The following is a 21,842-nucleotide window of genomic DNA, read 5'->3' on the forward strand; positions in this document are numbered from 1 at the left end:
TAGATGGTGTATGATTTTTGTGATGTCAAATGTATGCATGTATTTCAGTGATCATCGAAGGGTAAGGCTGTGGGTAGATGTATGTTCCTGATGGTGTTAGAAATTATGTTAGGAAGGGGAATTCCAACCACATTTTGTGGTTCACTACCTTAACAGCTCCTTTATAGGATCCAGTGGCTAAAGACATCGTCAGAGGATTCATGTCCAGTTTCGGCCCCTACTCCTCTACCGTTTTCAATGTGGCAGGCCCCACTCCCACTTACAGAAGCGTCTTCAGCTCTGGTGTTGAGTGCATTACTTCTTTCTCCTTTTTTTTCTTTTGTTCTTTGGTTTCTTCAATGCAGCATCAACGAATGTCAATGGGTGACTGACCATCCTGCCAAACTTCCCTTTAAATACTCACCAGTAGGCTCCAGCAGCTAACTGTCATGTGACACTGTCAAAGCTTCAACTGACCAATGGAGGGGAAGGGCACGTAGTTTTAGCCCGTGCCCTCTCTAAACCTGCCTTCCAAGTGTGTCATGTTAGTTTCAGTTCCAGCAGCCAAAGCCAACTAATTGTTTGGTGGTACAAGCCTTCGAACAAGGTGGAAGGTGTGCTATGAACGAGATTGCTACCTTGGCCCACCTGTCACTCAGTGCAAATCTCCACTGAGGCAACACCAACTAAACAATTAACCAGAGACGATTTTTAAAATGGGAGTATAAATCCAACTGCTCTCACAAATGAAAATACTAAAAATGAACCTGACTGTCTTCAAAAGTTAAGTAAAAAAAAAAACAGGAAAAATAATTCAGAATCCTTGTCCGGCACCAGATTAATCCCCAAATCTAATCAGTTTGTGCCAGTCATGAGGCCAAGCATCCCTGAAAGTTTCATCTGAATCCCTCCAACGGTTCTTGAGATATCTTGTCCACGGACAAACAAGCAAACATAACTGAAAACAATATCTCCACCTCCGCTAAGGTGGAGGTAATAAACAAGCATTACATTTGACGGAGTAATCTGAATAATAAAGGGTTAATATTTCATCCCATGTCTTCCAGGGTCTCCATTCTCCACCAGTTCCATCCACTTTAAGTGATCGACATATCTTTATGCAACTGTCCTTATTCAAACACATCACATGGTCAAACCAGGAAAGACTTCTTTCTTGCACACAGCTTCTAATTCGTCTTGAAGATGATGATAAATGAAATTAAAAATATGAAATATGAGGTTTGGTATGAGTAAACTGATAAAGGTTCACAAACAGAAGATGAATAAAGAACATTTATCATTCAGATAACTGTGTCAGATGTCTTGTTTATTTATTCATGTTATGTATTAATCATGCATTATCTTTTAGCTTCAAGATTTCAATGATGTAATCGCTTAATTTTAGAATGCCATTGTAGAGTAGGTGTAAGAGGCTGGATGTGGTTAATTTCAACATCAAACAGGTAGAATATTTTGGGACAGATATAAACTGGTTTATGTGTTAAAGGGTTAAAATGTCTTGTCTTCACTCTAATACTTGACACACCTATTAATTCTTTTATCAGAAGTTTGAAGAGTTACAAAGTTTCAGTAACAAATGTGAATTTTTAAATAACATAAAAAAGATGTCAGACAAAAATAAGCTGAGATTTATTTGTCATGGCTTGAAGAGTAAATTAGGGTATCCCAAAACAATGATATGTAATCTCTTGTCTGAACTAAATATTGCAAAAGAATTATTTGTTAAGAGATGTAAAGCTTCCAAGAGAAGCTGTCAGATTCATCAACAACAATAAGTTACAGGATGTTATGCCAAATCTATGGGTTGGTTTAAGAATAATGCTTATGATATATAAATATCTGTGGCTATAGGAGAGAGAGAAGCCTTAGTAAAATAAAGCTTATAAAGATATATTTAAAGTCATCCATGACATGTTACAGATTAAATTCATCTGCAATTTTGTCAATAGAAAATGATACTGTGAGGAAGATATATATGGAAAATGTTATGTGCTATGGAAACGTACAGGTCTAAAGTTGAGAAAAATATTTTACCATATTTTCCAGTATACAAGCTAATGTAGTATATAATGTGAGCATGCAGTGTAAGCATTCAAACATTGTCACTATTTTTCAACCCTCCCAAATCTTCTTAGTGTATATAAGTTGACCCACCATTTTGGCTGTAAATTTTGGTCAAAAATATTTGATTTGTATGCCAGAATCTACAATAGTTAGGATTGCATAATTTGCAGCATGATCTTCACTTTAGTTTTTATTTGTTAATTTATAATGAGAAAATTCATTACAATTACAAGAGAGCAACGGTGCCTCTTGAACTTTTTCACTAGTTCTTCACACAGTATGACCATTGCCAAATATGTAGATGATGCCTCACTTCTTTTTACCATCTAGTTATATCAATGAAAAGATTTAAAACTTTCATACTGTTTCAACTGTTTACATTTGCTTGTATATTGTAAGAAACAGTTTATTTGTAGTTTTATGAAAGTTGAATTAAAAAAATTATACTTGAAAGAACACAGAAATTCAGTTTCTTCTAGTTTCCAACAATCCTTGGGTAAATCCTGATATGTATGTATGTATATATATATATATATATATATATATATATATATATATATATATATATAAATGATCTGTATACATACTGTTGAAAGCCTTTTGAACTGCTGTATTTGTCTCAAGAAAGTATCTCTTATGAGGTACATAGTATTAAAAAACACAGAAAAATAGTGGTAGCATTGTTAGATCCAGATTTTTGCTTTTTAATTTTCTGTCAGTAGCAAATATCCACTGTCACCACATGCCAAGCAAACACCAGCTGCTAAGCTGACACAGTTAAACAATGATTCAAAAGTCACCAATGTTGTATTTAGTTGGCAGACTGAATAAAAACTTCATTATTAGCAATGGTAGGTGTATTAGTTCAAATTAGCAATCTATATACATATTTAAAGTTCTTATTTAAAGGTCTGTATTACCACTTTTTCAATGGCCATTCTTTTCTGATTGGCTTTTGGTGAAGGAAAGAGTTTGATATTGCTGCCCTCTTTTGAGTGGCTTGATGTGATGTAGGTTCATTTGGGACCTTGGACAGTGGGAAATCAAGTTGCTTTTTGAAAATATCCACCCCTACTTCATGTAGATCTCTCAGATATTTTGGCAAGATACAAAATAATAGCTGTAGGCTTTTAAATCCCAAGCTATTGCTGTACATGGTCGTCACTCTAGACAGGATGGGATTAACCATTGGAACAGTGCAGTAATGTCCAGTCCGGAGGCTAGTATAATTCTTGATGCCAAAGTTTAGTGCCCACCCCTTGAGGATCATCCATATGTATATCACTGCATATTTCTCCTGTCTTTGCTCCAGAGATAGAGTTGTAACTCATTCACTCTCTCCCAGTAGTTCAGCTGTCCTATTGAGGCAGTTTTCCTGGTATAGCACCACTGAACTACAGTAAGTTCTGCTATTATCCTCAATAGAACCAGGATAGTTTCCTGGTCCCTTGTTCTGAAAGTTCCCAGAATCTGTCCAGCCACTTGCCTGCACCACACACTTCACTTGGTTCTGAGATTGCTGCTCCTTTTGGTCCAAAGTATCATTGCAGTATGTGACAACTAGTTAGCTGATAGTGGAGGGCTTGGAATTTTCCTTTCCTGCATTAAATTGCATGTTGTTTTCTTCAGCCTATTTATATAGAGAGTTCAGGTCTTTCTGTAGAAGATTAGCATTGAAAGATTCTTTGACTGCAAGTACTGCTTTTATATCGTCTGCATTTTCCACATATATCTTTTTTACTGTATCATTGTCCTTGGAAGCTAAACCCTTTTTTTGCAAGTACTTGACAACATCATGATGCCAAATTTTATTGATTTTCAAGAGAAGTTGCTACTAATTACTTCTGAAGTCTTCTTTGAACAGTCAGATATCACTTTACCTGGAAAGAAACAATTCAGTTATTAATAAGGAAAGTTGAAATTAATGCATGAAAGATTTCACTGCTCTAACATCACTCCTTCATAGTCAGCCTCTGAACTTTCAGACCCCATCCCACCCCACCCCTTTGTAGTTTATTCATATTCCTCGGTGTAATTTCTTCCTTATGTCAGTACATTGGTTTCCTATTTTGCATCTGTTAATTAGTTGGGTCTTTTTTTTTTCTTGCCTTTTTATTGGTTAATTTTTGAGATTTGGTGTTTACTATCCTTGAATTTGTTGGTGAAAAGCATTTGCTATTGGCTGTTTTATTTGCTAAATTTATCAGTTAATCTCATTAACGTTGTTTGTTTATTTTTTGGTCAAGTTAGTTTTGTTTATCAATTCCTAAAGTTTTCTGTACCAGAAGTAACTGCAACTGTTATCTTGTCCTGAACTGCATATAACTGCAATTCAAATAATTTTCTTGTATGGGAGTGTAAACAAGAATAAAGCACACTTTTGTGTGAGAATCAAGATGAATTTTACAAAGAACTTTCTGCCAAAAGATTTGAAGTTCTCACCATGTTTGATTTTTTTGTTTTATTGAGTAAATTCCTTCAGATCTTTTTTTCTCTTGAACTTTGAGCCCGTAGCAGTTAATATCTTAAATGGTGAGTTTGAATTTAGTGATTTTATTTATTAATCGTTTAATTAGAGGAAGAGTTTGGACTGGGGAGAAAAATACAGTGATATTTCAGTGTTATTTGTGTACACACCAGTGATCTAAGTGACATTGAGGTTTATGGATTCTGAGCAGGAGTAGATTTACAATGTAGTTGATCATTACATTAATGCTTTCATTATTGGTTAGGGTCCTGCAAAACCTTTGAACTTAGAAACAAAGCCTGTTGGGTATTGTTTTCCCAAAGAAATTTTTGTGAGAATGAATGATGAGCTATGCACATCAACAAGGCAATGTATCCTTCATTACAGCAATAGAGGAAATGAAGGTAGAGCAACAATCAAGTTAAAGAGACAACAGGAGCACAACTTTAGCTGAGACAGAAAACCAATGAAATAGTACAAAGCATTTTGCCCGGTGTGCTAACATTTCTGCCAGTTCACCGCCTTACGTTTCTGCCAGTTCATCGAAGAGTGTAGGCTTGAAACATCAAAGACTTTTCCACTCATCTCAAGTGTCAAACAAATACACCTGCTTATTGTTCTCGCACCTGCCTCTGTCTTCTATTTTCTGTACATTTAAACCATATATGTATGTGTGCATATGCATATTTGTGTGTATGTATGTATTTATATATATATCTATGTATATATACATATATATGTGTGTGTCTGTATGTAGTTATATGTATGTGTGTATGTATCGATATGTATATATATATGTGTGTGTATGTATGTATATATATATATATATATATATATATATATATATATCTTTGTCATTATTTTACATCCACAAAACCACAGCTGCTGTTTAAAACAAAATATCAGGCATCTCTAAATCAAAAACAAACCAAACATAGATAATACTTAAATTTAATGAATCTACTCTTGAGATGTCAACATTAATATAATTTTCAACATTTGATACAGAGCTGTTTAATACATTTCTCATCATGAATATTGTTATTTATTCAAATGTACTTCCATTCATGTTTATATTATCTTCTTTTTATTTATTAGTTTCTATAAATTTTTGTCATGTTTTTCTTAACAGACAGTAAATTACAATGTTATACTTAGTCAAATATTATAAATATGATGTGTAGCATGTGTATATGCATGTTAGTGTATGAGTTAATTCATGAATGTGCACACACATGTATGTCTACACACATGTAGATATATTCATGTATAAATATATATATATATATATATTCACACATACATGCTTACATGCACAAATATGTATATCACATATGTATATTTATAGATATATTTATGTAGATGCATATGTACTCATAAATGCATATTATATGTGTATATACACACATCTATATATTTATATGTCTTATGTATTACATAAATATATATATACATACACACACATTCATATATAAATATGTGCCTATTATATATATATACATATGTATGTATATCCTTTTTATTTTTCTACTTGTTTCAGTCATTAGTCTGTGGCCATGTCAGGGCACCACCTTGTGTGCATGTGCATGTATGTGTGTGTGTGTGTGTGTATGCATATATATATATATATATATGGTGGTTGTCTACTCCTTAAACAGAGTTTGACCACCTCCTGCACCTACACCTTAGCCCTTTCATGGCGTCTGATGTGGCTTTTTAAACCAGACAGTGTTTTGAAAAAACACCCACACAGATTGCACCTCTGATTTGCACTACCAATACCTGCAAGTAAGTTCTGCTCATTGTGGATCCTAACATGTCTTTTAAGACCCCCATTGGATTTGCAAACCCTCTGGCACACACCACATTCAAACGTGTGCACAGACATATAATCAGAATAGCTGGATGAGGTTTGTTTTCCATGGGTTCGCAGGTGAGATTTGAGGCCAGCCAAGAACAGACATGGTCTGTCACAGACTGTGCACACAAAAAGGTCCTTGTCATTCACCTTCTCAGTCTTTATATATATATATATATATATATACACACACACGCACACATACATCTGGGATGCATTGTCAGTGATGTTTCTGAGGTTTTAGAGGATTTCAGGTTTTCCAACATGTTTATGTATGTATGTATGTATGTATGTATGTTTGTTTGTTTGTCTTTCTCTCTCTCTCTTTTCCTCTCATCCTTTTCTGTCGAAGAGTGTAGGCTTGAAACATCAAAGACTTTTCCACTCTTCCCGAGTGTCAAACACCTGTTTATTGTTCTCTCACCTGCTCCTGTCCCATCTTGACCCATCCAGGGTCGACCAAGCCCCAGCCTGCATCCCAATCACAACAAGCCACTGGTCTCCCCTCTTTATGGAAAGCCACCTAATGGCCTTCTCTAAATTTCAGTGATGGAATTTATAGCCATCCTTTTTGCTGTGTCAGTAACTCTAAGCCCAAACAGTGCTTTGCAGAATGAATGCCTTACAAAGTCACAATGGCCCAGTTGTATCTCCTGGCAATGGTCCTGTAGTTTACTGAGCTGAATGGCCATCAATATTGCCTCCAATCAAGAAATCAGACACCACACTCTCACTACACTGGTGACTCTATAAATGCACCCACACTAAATTGGTGACCTTTCTCGACTTCCTACAGTCATATCAGCACTGATTTCTGCACTGCTCTACCATCTCCTGGTATTTGACAAGCTTCCTCCATGTGTTCCTCCCAGGGCACAGTCAGTTCCCACATGATCACCTGTTTGGTAGAATTTGAGAAAATCACAATATCTGGGTGGAGTGTTGTAGGTACAATGTGGTTTGGGAAGTTTTCCTTCCACAAGATTTGCTCTCAGCTGCCAATCTGGAGCTGTGAAAAGTGGCATTGTCATTGAAGTTCAAGGAACTGGACTTCTCTCCAGCTCTGAGAAAAATGATAGCCTTTTTCCTAGGGTTGTTGTTTATTGAACTGAATGCCCAACCATATTGCCTCCACAACCACTCTTAGCACCTAGTCATGTTACAAGCAATAGCAACTATCAACTAAGGCTTTGGGGCAGCTGCTGCAGAGATGTTAAAGGGACTCTCTTTTAGTACACAAGGGACAGGATGGGGTATCACAACTGCCCTATGTGTGAAGACAGCTTAGATTAGAAATATGATATACTGGATATCAGTCCACCAGTAATTTGACCAGGTATGTTTCACTGTTGTATATTGGCTCACCTTATCCATTTCCCTTGTTGGCTGAGTCCCACCATCCTGCTAGCCTTTGCTTCTACTCCTGTGCAAAATTCTTCCAGGAGATAATGCTGCTCTTTTTTTTTTTTTTTTTTTCTTTTGGTGCTTCTAATCTGGTGGGTTGAGCAGTAGCCTAATCCTGAGCAACCTATCTCCACACTCTCAACCAGAGCCCTTTGATTTAGCAATTCCTCTGTCACCTGCAACTCTCTGGCAGCACTCTATTTCATACCTGTGTGAACTTCAATGTTAGCTCCAGCTACTTTCATGTCACTGTAATCTCTGTACTCCATGACTTCTCTTGTTCTTGTCATTACAAATTCCTCAGAGAGAACACTGAATGGGTACAGTAAGGTGTTAGTTGAGTTCTACTAAGTGATGCTGCTTAGGAATCTTGGTAAGCCAAGCCACCTCTTCAAAAAACTGCTAATCTTCCTCTCCAGGGTTTCTACAGTTGACATGCTGACATTATATGACAGGGATCACCAAATCATAGGCGATATCGCATGCTGGTATATCCAAGCTTTGAAGCAGCCAGGCAATACAAATTATATATGTATTATACACCTCCCTACATACATATACACACACAAAAATATAAACATATATACATACACGTATCTGTATATAAGTATGTATGTGTGCATATTATATATATATAATCTGTTATGTATATATAGATGGTGATGTTATATATATATATAAATATAAACATATATATATATATATAAATATGTGTGCGTGTATATTGGTATATATATGTCTATGTTACTCTCACTCACTCTCTCTCTCTCTCTATATATATATATACATATATATATATATATATATATATATATATATATATATAAATAAATATATATATGCAGATGTTTGTATATAGATATGTATGTGTGTATATTGTTAAACAGATGATCATGCTACTTTGTATACATATATATATATATATATATATATATATACACATACATACATATATACACATGTTTCTGTATATTATATGAGTATACACTCACACACACAAACATACATATGAGTATATAAATTACGTATCATGCAAATATTAGCATATATACTTATGGTGTATTATCGATGTTAGAAATTATTTTTTCTTCTGATATTTATTTATTTAAATATTTATTTCCTCTTCTTTATCGTAGTCAATATTGCTTTCGAAATTTTGTTTTCCAAAATGGATAAAAAAATTAAAACAAAGAAATACAGTATGTATATATATATATATATATATATATATATATATATATATCTATACACACACACATTATATATATTATGTACATTTATACACATTTGCACACATGCAGTCAATGCACACACACGGACACATGTGAATACATGAAGATGTATGCATATATATATGTGCGTGTTTATATATATACACACAGGTGTATGTGTATTTAAATATTTACATATGTGTATGTGTTTATATATATATATGTGTATGTGTTTATATATATATATACATGTACATATATACACACGTGTATGTGTGTTTATATACATATATATATATATTTACATACATATATACACACATATATGTGTATGTGTGTATATAAATATAATAATTTCTAACATAATACTCTATAAGCTTATATGCTAATGTTTGCATGTAACTTAACTTATATACACATATGTATGTTTGTGTGTGTGGGTATTTACACATATATAATATGCACATACATGTTCATATATATATTTATATATATACACACATGTGTGCATATGTGTATATATACATACATATATGTCTATGCGCGTTTATATATATTTATACATACACACACACACATATCATATGTATGACATTTTTTAAAAGAAATATCAGTGTGTGTAAAAAAAAAATAGAAATGTAATAAAAGAATTATAATCACAAGAATATATATCTACCCTCTCACGTAAAATAACTCCAAGAGAGACCAAAATTTAGAAAAATACAGTAAAAAAAATAATATATAATATAAGATTGGAGAAACAAAATTGAAAAAAAAAATTAATTGAGAAATTTCTTTCATAGAAGAGAGAAAGAAATAGAAGGAAAAAATATATAATGAATAAAATATAAGATTATTAGAAAAATATAAAAACAAAATATATTAAGAGATAGGGGAAAGTGAAATACAAGATATTTGGAAAACACTTGAATTACTGGGAAAAGGCAATAAATAAATAGATAAATGAATAAATAAATAAATAAAAATATTGACATTGATGTCTGGTGATTATTGTCTTATAGCTATAAGGTAAAAATGTGCACATATATATACATGCAAGTGTGTGTGTATATATATATATATATGTGTGTGTGTGTATATGCATGTATACACACACACACACATTTGACAGAAATATTTCTATGATGATTGAATTAACAATTGAAAGGATTTAGAAAAAAGATGGAATAGAGATTGGAGATGGAGGTGGCAGTGGTGGTGGTGGGTGATGCTTGATGACGGTCATGATAATGTGGTGCTGGTGGTAGTGGCGGTGCCAATTGGTGATGACAATAATGATTTCTGTGTAGGTAAGGAGTTAGAAGACGGGAAGAAGAAGGCAGAGGAAACAATATGTGCCGTAGTAACAAGATCGACACAAAGAATGAATGTGAGCAATTGCAAATGGAATGACTACAGTAGCTTCGTTCACAACAAGCTTACCTAGAAACTGTAGCACTAGTTTTGTTTGATATCAACAACAACTGCAATATTGCTAACAACTTTTATTAAAGACAGTAACAGCTTTACTGGAGGCACAATGGCCCAGTGTTTAGGGCATCGGACTCGCGGTCGGAGGATCGCAGTTTCGATTCCCTGACCAGGTGTTGTAAGTGTTTATTGAACGAAAACACCTAAGCTCCACGAGGCTCCGGCAAGGGACCCCTGTTGTACTCTTTCACCCCAACTTTCTCTCACTCATTCTTCCTGTTTCTTGAGTAACTCTGCGATGGACTGGTGTCCCGTCCACGTGGGGGGAACACATATGCCATAGAAACCAGGAAACCGGGCCCATGTGCCTGGCTAGGCTTTGAATGGGCAACGTTTATCGTTTCTTTTAACAGCTTCACTAACAGTGATGATAACATTAACCTAACAATATGAATTAACAGTTACATGAAGTACAATGTAAATTACAGCATCAGAGAACCATACAGTCATGGCCAAAAATTTGGAACATTTAAAAAAAAATCAAAATTGTTTTGCCCAAGTAGAATTCGATTCAAATATATACCATATAGAGATATACTTACCTAATAACTGATCCAATATTCAATATCTTCTAATTGAACCTTTGGATTAATTATTAGGGAAGTACATCTCTATGTTGTACAGGTCCAATTCAAATTGTACTTGGGCATAACAATTCTAATTCTTAAAAGAATGTTCCAAACTTTTGACCATGACTGATCCAAATATTCTTTTTTGCTCTAGGCACAAGGCCCGAAATTTTTGGGGAGAGGACCAATTGATTAGATCAACCCCAGTATGCAACTGGTACTTAATTTATCGACCCCCCCCCCCCAAAGGATGAAAGGCAAAGTTGACCTCGGCGGAATTTGAACTCAGAACATAAAGGCAGGCAAAATATAACACTAAGCATTTTGCCCAGCACGCTCACATTTCTTATTTCTTTATTGGCAGAGGTTTGTGCTCTCTGAGTGCTCTTGTTATAATTGCTTTCTGAATCACTTTCAATCACACTATCACTTGTAGATGCGATTACCAATTCACAAGCACTCATAGACAGACTTATAGATTTCTTTTTAAAAAACACGTCCAGAGTTGTTTGCTTAGAAGAAGCTTTTTTTTTCGCTCTCTCTAAATTTCAAAGTAACACACAGAAGCATTTGTTATGGTTGTAGAATCTTTTACTATTTGTTCAAAATTTGGATCTTGTGCTTGAAAAATAAAACTCGTAAACCTGGGGTCTCATAAAACAGGTCCCTGTAAAGTGAGGTATTACTGTACTAGGATCGATCATTTTGACTAAACTCTTCAAGTATGGCCAGTATCCAGTGACTGAAATTAGTAAAAGAGGTAGATATATAAATCTATGCATGCTTTAATACTTTCAAACCAATATGTATACACATTAACATATAACCATCATATGATGGAGCTTGTAAACATTCAAACACTCATTGTCTCTCTCTCTCTCACACACACACACATATGCACGCACACACAGACACCAGAAGTACATTGCATACATTCACATCGGCAGAAATGCATAATACTCTGTAAACACATATACCTGCATATTCACAAACATCCACAAATGTGCACATGCATGTGAACACACACACACACACATATTTTGTAAATTCCTTAAGCAGTTCTCCAAGAAAGAAAATGTAAATATCTAATCATATTTTCCCTCTGTCACCTTTCCGCTTTCCCATTGACCAAATTTAGCAACAGAAGAACCTTGTGCAAAAGATAATAAAATAAATGAAAACAAATGACAATAAATCTAAGAAAAAAAAAAGATTGAGAAGAACTGGCAGGAAAAAAGAAAAGGAAAGTAAATGTTGGATATGTCATTTAATGGGATCAAAAGAAATTGGGAATTAAGGGGAAAAAAATTCTTTGTTTCTTGATTTTTATCATTTCTTTAAATCTGTCAAAATATGATGGCAGCCTTAGAAACAAAAAATATCATTTTGTTTCTTCCTTCTTCCTTCCTCCTTCCATCTCTCTGTCTCTGCCTCTCCCTCCCTCCTCCTTCACTTTCCTTTCTTTCACCCTTATTCTCCTCTCTCTTTCTCCCTTATTCTCCTCTCGCTTTTTTTCCTTCCTCTCATCCTCTCTCTCCGTATGTGTCCCTCTCCCTTCCTTTCTCCCTCCCTCTCTCTCTCTCATAAACAGATAAACAAACTTATTTTCACTGATTTTCTATTTTTCTAAAAATATAACTTTCCTTGTAACTATTTTGATTAATTGATTATTTAATTAATTAACTACAGAATTAATTAATAATAACTTAAACAATGATAACCATTACATTTATTTGTTTAATTTTCTTTAGTTTTCTGACATAGGTCAGAATGACATTCAGTATTTGTGTGTGTGTCAAATCCCACTGAGGTCGACTTTGCCTTTCATCCTTTCGGGGGTCGATAAATTAAGTACCAGTTGTGTACTGGAGTCGATCCAATCGACTGGCCCTTTCCCCAAAAGTTTCAGGCCTTGCGCCTAAAGTAGAAAAGAATATTTGTGTGTTATTTTGAGTTGGTTCTTGTATCTTTGAAGAGGGCAACCCCTTGGTCTTCTCCCTGAATTAGGCTCAGCATGCTAACTTTCACTCTTCCATTGAAGGACGGCATTTCAGGATCAGCCATTTGATACTTTGACTGCTGGCTCTTTCCAGGACTTTGGTTTTAGTCACATAGTGTTGCCATTTGATGCTCAAGATTGAACAAATCCTACATCTTTTGAAACATAAGCCTGAGATTGTACCAGGTGGTGGTGTTCCATCACCTATGGAACTAAAGACGTCGAAACTACAAGAGAAGAAAAAGAAGAAATCAAATGACTGGTGAGAAAGGCCGAATAAAATCAACCTCGTCCCCCACCAGTTATTACCATGCAGTCAATGCCATCATCTCTTCTATTTAAAGATCGGTGTACTTAGTCATGAATGCTATCACCATAAAGGAAGCGTTCAGCAAAAAAGAAAGTAAATTCTCAGATATAAGATAGTCAACAATGATATATATTTACACATACACAAACACACACACACACATATATATAACAATGATGATATATATATATATATATATATATATATATATATATATACATATGTATATTACTAATTTAGAGACGAACCACCACTCTACAACTCAGAACCCGTCTAAATCCATGCTGTGAGGCATATACCATCTTAATATATCTAAGATTTTAATCTAAAAATTTTAATTAAATAATATATTACATAAATAAATCATAGAAATATTAATTTTAAAAAATTTAGAAGTTAAAATTATAAATTGGACAGTAAAAATTAATACGATAATATACAGTATGGAAGTATAAATGTAAAAAGTTAGTGCTTGTATATAGACTACGCACGTTTCATGGCTGAAATAGGACTATATAAAATCATAAGCAGATTCTATCAGAGTTCATTAGAATGGGGAAATGATTTTACTCCCAAAATCAGTCACTCTTTAGGTCAAATCCCTAAGAAAATACCTAAAATCATCCAAGGAATAAACATAAACATGAGAAATAAAGATATATATATAAAAGAGACAAAATCTGTAAACTAATCCCTACATTAACAGTATTAATATAATTATTAAGAGTTATAATCTAAAAATATTGGAAAAGAGTATTATAGTAAACAAGGTTGAAGCATTATGGAATAAGTAGATAATAGTAAAAAGATGTGTAAGTGTATAAAGTTACTAAAAGACGGATGTCAATATTGTTTATAAAATTAAAATTTGAAAACATGACTTGCCTGCCGGAAGTTAACTGTAAATTAAATCAAAATGGCTGTGTTATAGAATTTATACTAAAAGGTCACGTGATAAATATGGCGTCTATTACCCAGAAGTAAATGCGTATTATAATTACTAAAATAATAACGAAAATATCGAAAAAGAAAATCTACCTACAATAAAATAGGATAGGGAATAAATTCTGTTTATTATGTACTAACGAATTTAAAGAGATATTATTAGCTAATAAAACTCCCACGATGAACGTAATATTAAATGCAGACATAAATTAAATTACTTATGTAATAAGTTTAGATAACTAACTTATTTATTTAAACCTAGGATTAAGTACCAACTTATAGTTATAATCAGTAGCGTAAGATACATCAAATTAGCTTTAGAATATACTTTAATCATTTGGTATAGTTATTATTCTGCGTAAATCTGAGAGTTTTAAGTATTTTAGTATTATTAATCTTCAATAAACATTTTATTTTAGGTAGGTTTTTTTCTCTCTTTTTTTTTCGATATTCTCGTTATTATTTTAGTAATTATAATACGTATTTACCTCTGGTAATGAATGCCATGTTTATCACGTGACTTTTCAGTTTTAATTTTCAGAGCATTATTTACGTAATATAGAATTTTTGTATGTGTATAATTATTACTCTGCGTTAATTTGCAAGTTTATAGTATTTTAGTATTTTTAATCCTCAAGAATCTTTTTATTTTAGGTAGATTTTCTTTTTCGATATTTTCGTTATTATTTTAGTAATTATGATACGCATGGACTTCTGGGTAATAGACGCCATATTTATCACGTGACCTTTTAGTATTAATTCTATAACACAGCCATTTTGACTTAATTTACAGTTAACCTCCGGCAGGTAAGTCATGTTTTCTTATTTTAATTTTAATTTTATAAACAATATTGACATCCGTCTTTTAGTAACTTTATACACTTACACATCTTTTTACTATTATCTACTTATTCCATAATGTTTTAACCTTGTTTACTATAATACTCTTTTTCAATATTTTTAGATTATAACTCTTAATAATTATATTAATACTGTTAATGTAGGGATTAGTTTACAGATTTTGTCTCTTTATATATATATTTTTATTTCTCATGTTTATGTTTATTCCTTGAATGATTTTAGGTATTTTCTTAGGGATTTGACCTGAAGATTGACTGATTTGTGGAGTAAAATCATTTCCCCGTTCTAATGAACTCGGATATAATTTGCTTATGATTTTATATAGTCCTATTTCAGCCATGAAGCGTGCGTAGTCTATATACTAGCACTAACTTTTTACATTTATACTTCCATATTGTATATTATCGTATTAATCTTTATTGTCCAATTTATAATTTTAACTTCTAAATTTTTTAAAATTAATATTTCTATGGGTCCAGATGGACTATATGTAATCTGAACCTTTCCCCGCCTTATTTATTTATTTTTTTTACTGAATCCCATGTTTTAGGCTATGGAGATTCCGATTCTGAAAAAAAAATTTTCAAAAATCTCAAATTCAAAATTTCGCCCCCCCCCCCCTTTTCCTCATATAAAAATATTTTCTGGAAATTCTATTTTTTTTTTTTTTTAGAAATGCGTAAAAAAAATACGGAAATTATGATTCTGAAAAAAAATTGTTTGAAAAATTTCACCCCCTCCCCCCACCAAGCAGGCTATTTATATGCTAGAAATAACAGCCAAATCTCACAAAACTGCGATAACATAAAGCAAGAAATGTGTAATCAATCTACTCACCTTTCTGCAGAGATTTCTTTCAGAGTAATTTCCTGCAGTAATATGAAATTAGAGCGTGTTTTTTTTTTTATTTCATAAATATATGAGTTTTGTGGAGAAGCGTGTTCGGGGAAGCCATGCTGGTGGAGTTTAGGGAGGATAAACTTCCGCAATGTGTTCGAGAAATGTATAGAAATTCTCAAAGTTTTTCTTTGCAGTAAATCCATACATTTCTCGATACATTGACTCATCGACGCGGGACCATTTCATGTCACCCGATGATCCAGTCACATACTTCAGCCTTCTTTTAATTCGGGACCAATACGCCTCAATTTTGAATTTGAGATTTTTGAAAATTATTTTCAGAATCAGAATCTCCATAGCCTAAAACGTGGGATTCCGTAAAAAAAAATAATAATAAGGGGGGAAAGGTTCAGATTACATATAGTCCATCTGGACCCATATGTATAAGTATATGTACATGTATATATATATATATATATATATATATATATATATATATATATATATATATATATATACATGTATATATTAAAATTATATTACATACAAAAATAAGAGGAATGACCTGCAGATATTTACTTATGTAAATTTTAACAGGTGAAACCATGGTACGAAGGTTAATCGCGTTTTTTTTATTTAGTATTTTTTCATTTGTTTTGCCCTTTTTCAGTCTAAATTTTTACTGAGAACATATTTTTTCGTGGTTAGATGATTCGGCATCTATTTCTAGCATATAGGAGTCCACTTTTGCTTGTCATTCCTCTTATTTTTGTATGTAATATAATTTTAATCTTCGGATTTTTTTAATATGCTAGACCATTGGTTTTAATTGATTAATATCGATTTCTACCCTTATTAATATATTTTAAACAATGATGTTCTCAAACCGGTAAATTAGCTGCAAAAATTTATTAACTGCAGAGTTATTTCCGGATTTAGCGCGCCAGATTGAAGACATTTGAAAGGATACACTAAATGTAATTTGTAGAACTCTACATGTGATCCCTTTCGGGTGGACGTCTTATGTCTAGTTCTGGAAATTATATTTTATAAATCGACAGACTACGCTGATGATCCTGCAGATATTTACTTATGTAAATTTTAACAGGTGAAACCATGGTAATGTTAATCGGTTTTTCTTTTATTTAGTATTTTTTCATTTGTCTTGCCCTTTTACATTCTGTCGTGTCGCTAAATTTTTACTGAGAACATATTTTTTCGTGGTTAGAATATTCGGCATCTATTTCTAGCATATAGGAGTCCACTTTTGCTGGTCATTCCTCTTATTTTTGTATATAAATATATGTATATATATATATATGTGTATATATCATCATCATCATAGTTTAATGTCCGCTTTCCATGCTAGCATGGGTTGGATGATTTGACTGAGAACTGGTGAAACCAGATGGCTACACCAGGCTCCAATCTGATTTGGCAGAGTTTCTACAACTGGATGCCCTTCCTAACGCCAACGACTCCGAGAGTGTAGTAGGTGCTTTTACGTGCCACCGGCACGAAAGCCAGTCAGGCGGTACTGGCAACGGCCACGCTCAAAATGGTGTATTTTATGTGCCACCCGCACAAGAGCCAGTCCAGGGGCACTAGCAACGATCTCACTCGAAAGTCCTTGCACGTGTCACGGGCACAAGTGCCAGAAAGGTGACGCTGGGCACAGGTGCCATCCCGATTTCGCTTTCGCTTGCTCCAATAAGTCTTCGCAAGCTGAGTTTCATGTCCAATGAAGGAGACGACGTTGGCATGGGTGCCTGTCGTCGAATTTAGTTCTGTTTCGATTTCACTTGCCTCAACAGGTCTTTGCAAGCGGAGTTTAGTGTCCAATGAAGGAACGGTATACATAAGTGGGCTGGCTACACCCCTGGCAGAGACCTTGGATTTAGGTCTCACTTGGCTTGTCTCACAGCATATTTCCAAAGGTCTGGGTCAGAAGTCATCGCCTCGGTGAGGTCCAATGTTCGAAGGTCTTACCTCACCACCATTTGTCACTAGCAGAGGTAAGAGTTCTCTGAACTTTGCCCAGGCTGTTCTTATTTTAGCAGCAACACTTTCAGCGCATCCTCCCCCGCTACTAACTTGGTCACCTAGATAATGGAAGCTATCAACTACTTCTAGTTTTTCTTCCTGGAATGTAGAAGTTGTTTTCTGCATATGTTCAGTGTTTATTGCTCCTGAACATCTGCCACATACAAATACTATCTTCCTAGTTAGCCTTCCTTTGATATTGCTGGCACTCTGCTGGTTATGACAACAAGGGTTCCAGTTGATCCGATCAGTAGAACAGCCTGCTTATGAAATTAACGTGCAAGTGGCTGAGTGTTCCACAGACATATGTACCTTTAATGTATTTCTCAGGGAGATTGAACATGATATCAAGTGTGACAAGGCTGGCCCTTTGGAATACAAGTACAACTCATTTTTCCCAGCCGAGTGAACTGGAGCAATGCGAAATAGTGTCTTGCTCAAGGACATGATGTGTTGCTGGGCATTAAACTCATGACCTTATGATTGTGAGCCAAATACCCTAACCACCTTCACATACACACATGTATGCACACATTCAAACGCATCATACATATATATATATGTTTACACACTAACACACACACACACACACACACACACACACACACACACACACATACTAGTCTAGGAAAGTGTGTATACACTTGCAGAAAACAAAAAATACACAGATGTGTACATATGAATGAGTATTTCATTTAACAATATGCTAGAGTACATTATAACTTACAGTTCTCTCTGTATGAGCACACAATTTTGGAATTACCTTTTTGGTTCTAAACCCCATATTCACGGTAATTTCTTTTGTTAGAATTTGCATCAAAAAAGAACCTGCATTCATATATGTAGATGACACATGACAGAAAGGAAATCAAAATCTTTTATAAAAATGTAGTCATTTAACTGTAATATAAAGCTGAAAAGGAAAAGTTAGTATTTTAAAAAAAAGAAATCTCCATCAGCCTTAATAATTGTTTTTACTATAAGCACAAGGCCAGCAGTTTTAGTGGGAAGACGTATGTCAATTATATCGACCCCCATTGCTGGTATTTCATTTTGTCATCCCCGAAAGGATGAAAGGTAAAGTTGACCTTGGCAGAATTTGATCTCAGGGTGTAAAGCTGAAGGAAATAGTGCTAAGCATTTTGTCATGCCTGCTCATTGCCTTTTAAAAATAATACTTTCTTCTTCAATAGGTACAAGGCCTGAAAGTGTAAAGGAAGGGGTTATTTGATTATCTGAATCCCAGTGCTCAACTGGTATTTATTTTATTCCCCCCCACCCCCCAAAGGATGAAAAGTAAATTTAACCTTGGTAGAATTTGAACTTACTACATAAAGAGCTGGAAGAAATGCCACTAAGCATTTTGTCTGGTGTAGTAATGATTGTCAGCTCATCACCTCGCTCATCTGCATTAATAATAATTAATCTTAGCAAATTTATCAGTCAATATAATGAATGAACATAATTCTTGATGTGTTTCATTGAGAAAGAAAATTAAAGTGAATGTATCACAATAATCCTCTACTCATGTAAAGCATATTAGCTACAAGTCAACGACCTCAAGTCCAGCATATTACTGATTTTCACACACACACACATACACAGATACACATATATGAGACGTTGAGTGAGTTTCAATTAAGTTAAGCTTAACTTTTTTGATACTAACGCATCAGAAGCTATCTCTTTTTCTATGACGAGAAACTTAGCTAAAGTAATCATATTTACATACGGCCATCTTCTTTGCCCACTACTCCTGGGAGTGTCATGGGAGTAGAATACTCAAGCACCTCCTAAAGATTTTCCAGCTGGATCCTCAAGCTCGACTAACTGAGATTATGGATATTATCCAGCCATTTTATTCTTGGCCTACCCCTTGGTCTCCTGCTGATTGGTTTGGCTTAAAGAAACTGTCTTGTCATTCTTTCCTGTGATATTCTAATCACATGCCTGTAATATCGGAGCTGTGATTCTTGATGCACAGGAGTAGTGGCTCAACCTGGAGAGATTCCCTGCTCTCTGTACTGTGCATTCTGTTGAGTAACATTACTCCAAAGAACCCCATTTCATTTGCTTATTTTTCTGATCTTCAATTCATCATGAATGCTAGCTACATTAAGTTCTTCCATAGTAATTTCATACACAAAATTTTTGATGCTTCAAGCACCAGTTTAATAACGAAAAGATTGGCTATTGTATTAAGCATCTTTAAATTCTTGCTTATTTTCAAAATTGAATTGAATTGTCTGAGCAGTTTATATTTTGTTATGTAAAGGCACATGGCTCAGTGGTTAGTATGTCAATTCTGTGTGTTGTGTTCTTGAGCAAGACACTTTATTTCATAATGCTCCAGTTCATTTAGCTGTAGAAATGAGTTGCCAAGCTGTATTGACCTTTGCCTTTCCTTTGGATAACATTAGTGGTGCGGAGAGGGGAGACTGGTATGTTTAGGCAACTACTGGTCTTCCATAAACAACCTTGCCCAGACTTGTGCCTTAGAGGGTAATTTTCTAGGTACAATCTCATGGTAATTTTTGTCCGAAGGGGTTCTTTATATATCTTGTTAAAATATGGTTGGGAAAGTTTAAAAATTCTTGAGCTATTAACTTTTTAAGTATTGTGCAAATAATACAAGAGGGTTTAGGTACTAATCATTTCTCACATAAGCACAAGGCTAGTAATTTGTGGGGAGAGGTTGGTAAGCTAAACTGACCAATCAAATGGTGTATTTGACAGGTGCTTTTATTGATCTGAGTGGGATGAAAGGCAATGTTGACCTCAACAAGCTTTGGACTTTGAACAAGTTTGTTAATAATGGTTTCAAATCTTGGCACTAGGCCAGAAATTTTAGGGGAGGGGTAAGTCAATTATACTGACCCCCCCCCCCGTATTTATTTTATTGGCCTAAAAAGGATGGAAGACAAACTCAACCACTACGTCATTTGAATTCAGAACACAAAGTCAGAAAAATGCTGTTGAGTATTTTGTTTTGTATGTTATAGATTCTGCCAGCTCACCATCTTGCTTGTTAATAATGAGAATAAAGCATTGCTGAAAGAAAAAAAAAACAATGAAACTTGTAGACTTAGGAACAATATACTTTACAAGTTTTATCTATATGTGTTTTATTACATCAAAAGACAGCAATTAGCACTACCAAAGTCAAGGAACATATTTTATTGTGTCTCGTGGGGGTCATTATGTCAAAATTAACAACAGATGCACAGGTTCAATTCCACTTCTTTATTGTTAGTCAGTTGGTTAAATATCTAACTAATCGATTGTTTGTTTAACGAGCAGGTTAAACAATCAATTGATTGTTTGTCAACATCCTTTTGTTATCCGTGGCCTCATCAAGGACATGCTACACATGAAGACAATGTGATGGATGGTTTCAGGCTATTTTTTGCACACTCAACATGTTGCAGTGCTGCCATTCTTTAAGATGTTGTCCTGATAGCACCTTATGGGTAGGCATTGATTCTAGGCCACAAGATAAACTCTTCTGTCTCTGATTTTAAGCCAGCAGATGCTGGCCACTGATGAGTAAGAGTTTTGTCAACTTATTATTATCATTACTATTATTATTAGTAAGGTAGCAAGCTGAGAGAATGCTTAGTGACATTTCCTCCATTTTTATGTTCTCAGTTCAAATTCGTCGAAGTTTGACTTTGCTTGTCATCCTTTTAGGATTGATAAAATAAGAAGCACCAGGGTTGGTATAATTGACTAGTCCTTTCCTCGCAAAATTCCAGGCCTTATGCCTATTGTAGAAAGGAT

Source organism: Octopus bimaculoides, chromosome 2 (genome assembly GCF_046866305.1).
Source record: "Octopus bimaculoides isolate indiv1 chromosome 2, ASM4686630v1, whole genome shotgun sequence".
In the NCBI taxonomy this organism is placed as follows: domain Eukaryota; kingdom Metazoa; phylum Mollusca; class Cephalopoda; order Octopoda; family Octopodidae; genus Octopus; species Octopus bimaculoides.